This window comes from Panthera pardus, unplaced genomic scaffold (assembly GCF_024362965.1).
Source record: "Panthera pardus isolate Hobbes unplaced genomic scaffold, ASM2436296v1 HiC_scaffold_4, whole genome shotgun sequence".
Classification (NCBI taxonomy): domain Eukaryota; kingdom Metazoa; phylum Chordata; class Mammalia; order Carnivora; family Felidae; genus Panthera; species Panthera pardus.
The window spans coordinates 8,087,025-8,092,515 of NW_026526969.1; positions in this window are offsets into that span (position 1 = coordinate 8,087,025).

Here is a 5,491-nt window from a genome sequence, read left to right on the forward strand (position 1 = left end):
CTATGAGATAAAACTGGTTTTTATATTTGTAGGAGAGAGAGAGAGGGAGGAAGGAAGGAAGGAAGGAAGGAAGGAAGGAAGGAAGGACTGACTATGTAGCAGAGAACATATGTTACTCACAAAGCCTAAAATATTGACTCTCTGGCCCTTTACGGAGAAAGTTGTCTCATCTCAGTTCTCAAAGCCTTTGCTAGGCTGTTTCACGTTAGTTCCACGCACGCACAACTCAGGCCTTGGGGCTTCGTGCACACATTTAAAGAATCCTTTTTCCCCGCTCTGTCCTCTCCATGACTTCCCCTACACTCTCCAAACCTCCAAGACCCCCTTTTCCTGGTTCTCTCCCTAGAAAGTCAGGGTTTGGGGAGGAGGTAAGATGGCGAAGTAGGGGGACTGGGATTTCCCTCGTCCCTCAAGCACGGCTGTATTGGGGTCAGAACGCTAGGGACACCCAGGAAATCAGATCTGCAGAGTGACAGATCGCCGCTGGTGGAGGGAGACAGCCGGGCGGGACAGAGGCGCGTGGATGCGAACTGGGGGAGATAGAACAACGTAGGCACGGAGGGGACGGAACCCCTTCTGTGGAGAGACTGAAGGGAGAGAAAGAGAGGCCGTGGAACTGCAGCACTGTGCTAGGACAAGGGGAAAACCTCTCCGGACCCGGGACTGGGGAACAAGAAATGTGGAGACTGCCGGTCCCTCTTTGCAAACAGCTTCAGGGGCTGAAGATTGCAGTTTTCTTTTTTTTTTTTTTTTAATTTTTTTAACGTTTATTTATTTTTGAGACAGAGAGAGACAGAACATGAACAGGGGAGGGTCAGAGAGAGAGGGAGACACAGAATCTGAAACAGGCTCCAGGCTCTGAGCCGTCAGCCCAGAGCCTGACGCGGGGCTCGAACTCGCGGAGCGCGAGATCGTGACCTGAGCCGAAGTCGGACACTTAACCGACTGAGCCACCCAGGCGCCCCAAGATTGCAGTTTTCAAAAGTGCGAGGCTTTCTCCGGACCGGAGCCTGGCCGTGCACAGCTCGGGGGTAGGGAGGCCGACCCCAGGGCGCGGTAGCAGTCTTGGGGGAGTGCTGGGAGAGAACAGCCCCCTTTCTTGAGTACTGGGGTTTATTGCCCACCCCCCACCCAGGACAAAAGACCTGCCAGCACCAGCCAGAGGCCCTTTGTGGCTGGGTGGAGTGGCACTCCTCCAGACAGAATCTGTGAGGTGCGGGGCTCTTAAGACATCGGGTTCTGGGGGCACCTGGGTGGCTCAGTCAGTTGAGCGTTGGACTTCGGCTCAGGTCATGATCTTCCAGTTCGTGAGTTCAAGCCCCACATCGGGCTTGCTGCTCTCAGCGCATAGCCCGCTTTGGATCTCCTGTCCCCCTCTCTGTCCCTCCCCTGTTTGTGCTCTCCCTCTCTCTGTCAAAAATAAATAAACATTAAAAAAAAAAAAAGACACCAGGTTTTGAATCCCAGTTGAGCGCCTGAGAAGGCGCGGAACACCGGAGCAGGACAAGCCAGCTGCCCCCGCTACTCTGTGAGGGCCGCCTGAACAGCCTGGTTTGAGACACCTGGTCTAGGGAGGAGCCATTGGGGTGTCGCCATTTTTCTCCCAATCACGCATATGGCAGGGCTTCAGGGAACAGGACAGCGGCCCTCAGTGGAAGCAGGACCCGCTTATACCAAACCCCGCCCCTCTGTGGCTGGTAACTGTTTACCTACCAGAGTGGGACCGACACTGACCGAACCAGACAGTTTCTCCTCCAGACACCGGTCCCAGGCACCAACAGACAACTGTCCTGTAGTTTTGGATGTTAGTCTCTTTTTTTTTTTAATTTTTTTTTAACATTTATTTATTTTTGAGACAGAGAGAGACAGAGCATGAACAGGGGAGGGGCAGAGAGAGAGGGAGACACAGAATCTGAAACAGGCTCCAGGCTCTGAGCTGTCAGCACAGAGCCCGACGCGGGGCTCGAACTCACGGACCGTGAGATCATGACCTGAGCCGAAGTCGGACGCTTAACCGACCGAGCCACCCAGGCGCCCCGAATGTTAGTCTCTTTTTTTCTCTTTTCTTTTCTTCTCTTTTCTCTTCTTTTTCTTTGTACCCTCTTCTTTTTTACCTTTGAAATCAGGCTCATAGTTTCTGATTTGATTTTTGGCCAATTCTTTATATATATTATATATATATATATATGTTTCTCTGTTTTGTTTGTTTAATCGGGCATTTTTACTCTATTCTTTTTACACCTTTTCTGTATCTCCTTCTTCTTTGTTTTCCTTTCTCTCTCTCTGGATTAAGCTTTATAGTTTCTTTGATTCTCTGCTTGGTCTTTTTTTTCCTCCCCTTTCATTTTTCTCTTCGTATGGGATCAGGTGCTCCCATTTCCTGTTTTCCAGGGTTACTTCAATGAACAAATCAAAGCTCACATGGTAGAAGGCCCAGACAATCCACCACTATGAGCAGGGGGAAGCTCTGCTGAGGGCTGAGCAGTGGGACAGACCCAGCTATCAAAACACGTAAAAGACAGAAACCTAGCTAAAAGGATGAGACAGAAGAATTCTCCTCAAAAGAAAATCCAGGAAGAAATGACAGCCAGAGAATTGCTCAAAGCAGATATAAACAATATACCTGAACCAGAATTTGGAAGAACAGTCATAAGACTAATAGCCAGGCTTGAAAACAACACAGAAAGACAACAGAGAATCTATTGCTGCAGAGGCCAAAGACCTAAGAAATAGTCTCGAGGAATGAAGGAATGCCACAAGTGAGATGTAGAATATACTAGGTACGGTGGCACCGAGGATGGAGGAAGCAGAGGAGAGAAGAGGTGAAAGAAAAGATTAAATTGTGGGAAATGATAAAGCTGAAAAAAAGACGGAAAGGAAATTGCTAGACTGCGAGGGGAGAACTAGAGACCTAAGTGATTCGACGAAATGGAATAATACCCATAGTAGAGGAGTTCCAGAAGAAGAAGAAGAGAGAGAAAGGGGCAGAAGGTTTCCTTGAACAAATTATAGTTGAGAACTTCCCTGACCCGAGGAAGGAAACAGGCATCCAAGTCCAAGAGGCACAGGCACAGAGAACTCCCTTCAAAATCGACAAAAACAGGTCAACACCGTGACATATCACAGTGAAACTGGCAAAACACAAAGATAGAGAGAATTCTGAAGGCAGCGAGGGACAAACAGGCCTTAGCTAACAAGGATAGACACATAAGGGTAGTAGCACACCTGTCCACTGACACTTGGCAGGCCAGAAGGGAGTGGCAGGAAATATTCAACGTGCTGAATAGGAAAAATCTGCAGCCAAGAATCCTTTATCCAGCAAGGCTGTCATTCAGAATAGAAGGAGAGATAAAGTCTCTTCCAGACAAACAAAAACTAAAGGAGTTTATGACCACTAAGCCAGCCCTGCAGGAGATCCTAAGAGGGACTCTGTGAGTGGAAAGCAGCAAAGACCACAAGGACCAGAGACAACCACAAACATGAAACCTACAGATAACACAGTGACACTAAATCTTTCAATAATCGCTCTGAATGTAAATGGATGAACCACCCCAATCAAAAGACATAGGGTGTCAGAATGGATGAAAAAAAACAAGATCCGTCTACACCCTGCCTAGAAGAGACTCATTTTAGAACTAAGGAGACCTGCAGATTGAAAGTGATGCTACCAGACATCAAAAGAAAGCTGGAGTAGCCATACTCCAGACAGACAAACTAGGTTTAAAACGAAGACTGTAACAAGAGATGAAGAAGGGCATTATGTCATAATTAAGGGGTCTCTCCACCAAGAAGACCTAACAATTGAAAATGTTTATGTCCCCAACATGGAACCCCCAAATATGTAAATCAATTAATCACAAACATAAATAAATGTATAGATAATAATACCATGGGGCGCCTGGGTGGCTCAGTCGGTTAAGCGGCCGACTTCAGCTCAGGTCACGATCTCATGGTCTGTGAGTTCGAGCCCCGCGTCGGGCTCTGTGCTGACGGCTCAGAGCCTGGAGCCTGTTTCGGATTCTGTGTCTCCCTCTCTCTGACCCTCCCCTGTTCGTGCTCTGTCTCTCCCTGTCTCAAAAATAAATAAAAATGTTAAAAAAAATTAAAAAAAATAATACCTTGATTGAAGGGGACTTTAATACTCCACTTACAACAATGGACAGATCATCTAAGCAGAAAATCAACAAGGAAACAATGGCTTTGAATGACACACTGTGCCAGATGGACTCATATTCAGAATATTTTGCCCTAAAGCAGCAGAATACATATTCTTCTCGAGTGCACATGGAACATTCTCAAAAACAGATCACATACTGGGTCACAAAACAGCACTCAACAAGTATGAAAGGATTGAGATCATACCAGGATATTTTCAGATCACAATGCTATGAATATTGAAATCAACCACAAGAAAAAAATTGGGAAGCTCCCAAATGCATGGAGGTTAAAGAATATCCTACTGAAGAATGAATGCGTCAACCAGGAAATCAAAGAAATTTAAAAATATAGGGAAGCAAATGAAAATGAAAACACAACAGTCCAAACCCTTTGGGACTGCAGCAAAGCAGTTCTAAGAGGGAAATGCATTGCAAATCAGGCCTATCTCAAGAAGCAAGAAAGGTCCCAAATATACAACTTAACCTCACACGTAAAGGAACTAGAAAGGCAGCGGCAAAGAAAGCCCAAAGCTAGCGGAAGAGAAATGATAAACATTAGAGCAGAAATAAACAATATAGAATAAAAAAAAAAACCCCAGTAGAACAGATCAATGAATTTAAGAGCTGGTTTTTCAAAAACATGAACAAAATTGATAACCCCCTAGCCAGACTTCTCAGAATGAAAAGAGAAAGGACCCAGACAGATAAAATCACGAATGAAAGAGAAGAGATCACAACCAACACCACAGAAACACAATTATTAGAGAATGCATGAAAAATTATATGCCAACTAACTGGACAACCTGGAAGAAACGGACAAATTCCTAGGCACTCACACACAACCAAAACCCAAACGGGAAGAAATAAGAAATTTGAACAGACCCATAAGCAGCAAAGAAATGGAATCAGTTATCAAAAATCTCCCAGCAAATAAGAGTTCTGGGCCAGATGGAATTCTATTGGACATTGAAAGCAGAGTTAATACCTGTTCTTCTCAAGCTGTTCCAAAAAATATAAATGGAAGGAAAGCTTCCAGACTCATTCTATTACTCCAGCATTACCTTGATTCCCAAACCAGACAGAGACCCCACTAAAAAGGAAAATTACAGGCCAACACCCTTGACGAACGTGGATACAAAAATTCTCAGTAAGATACTAGCAGATAGAATTCAACAGTATATTAAAAGAATTATTCACCATGATCAAGTGGGATTCATTCCTGGGCTGCAGGGCTGGTTCAATGTTCACAAATCAATCCACGTGACATGTCACATTAATAGAAGAAAGGATAAGAACCATTGGATCCTGTCAATAGATGCAGAAAAAGGATTTGA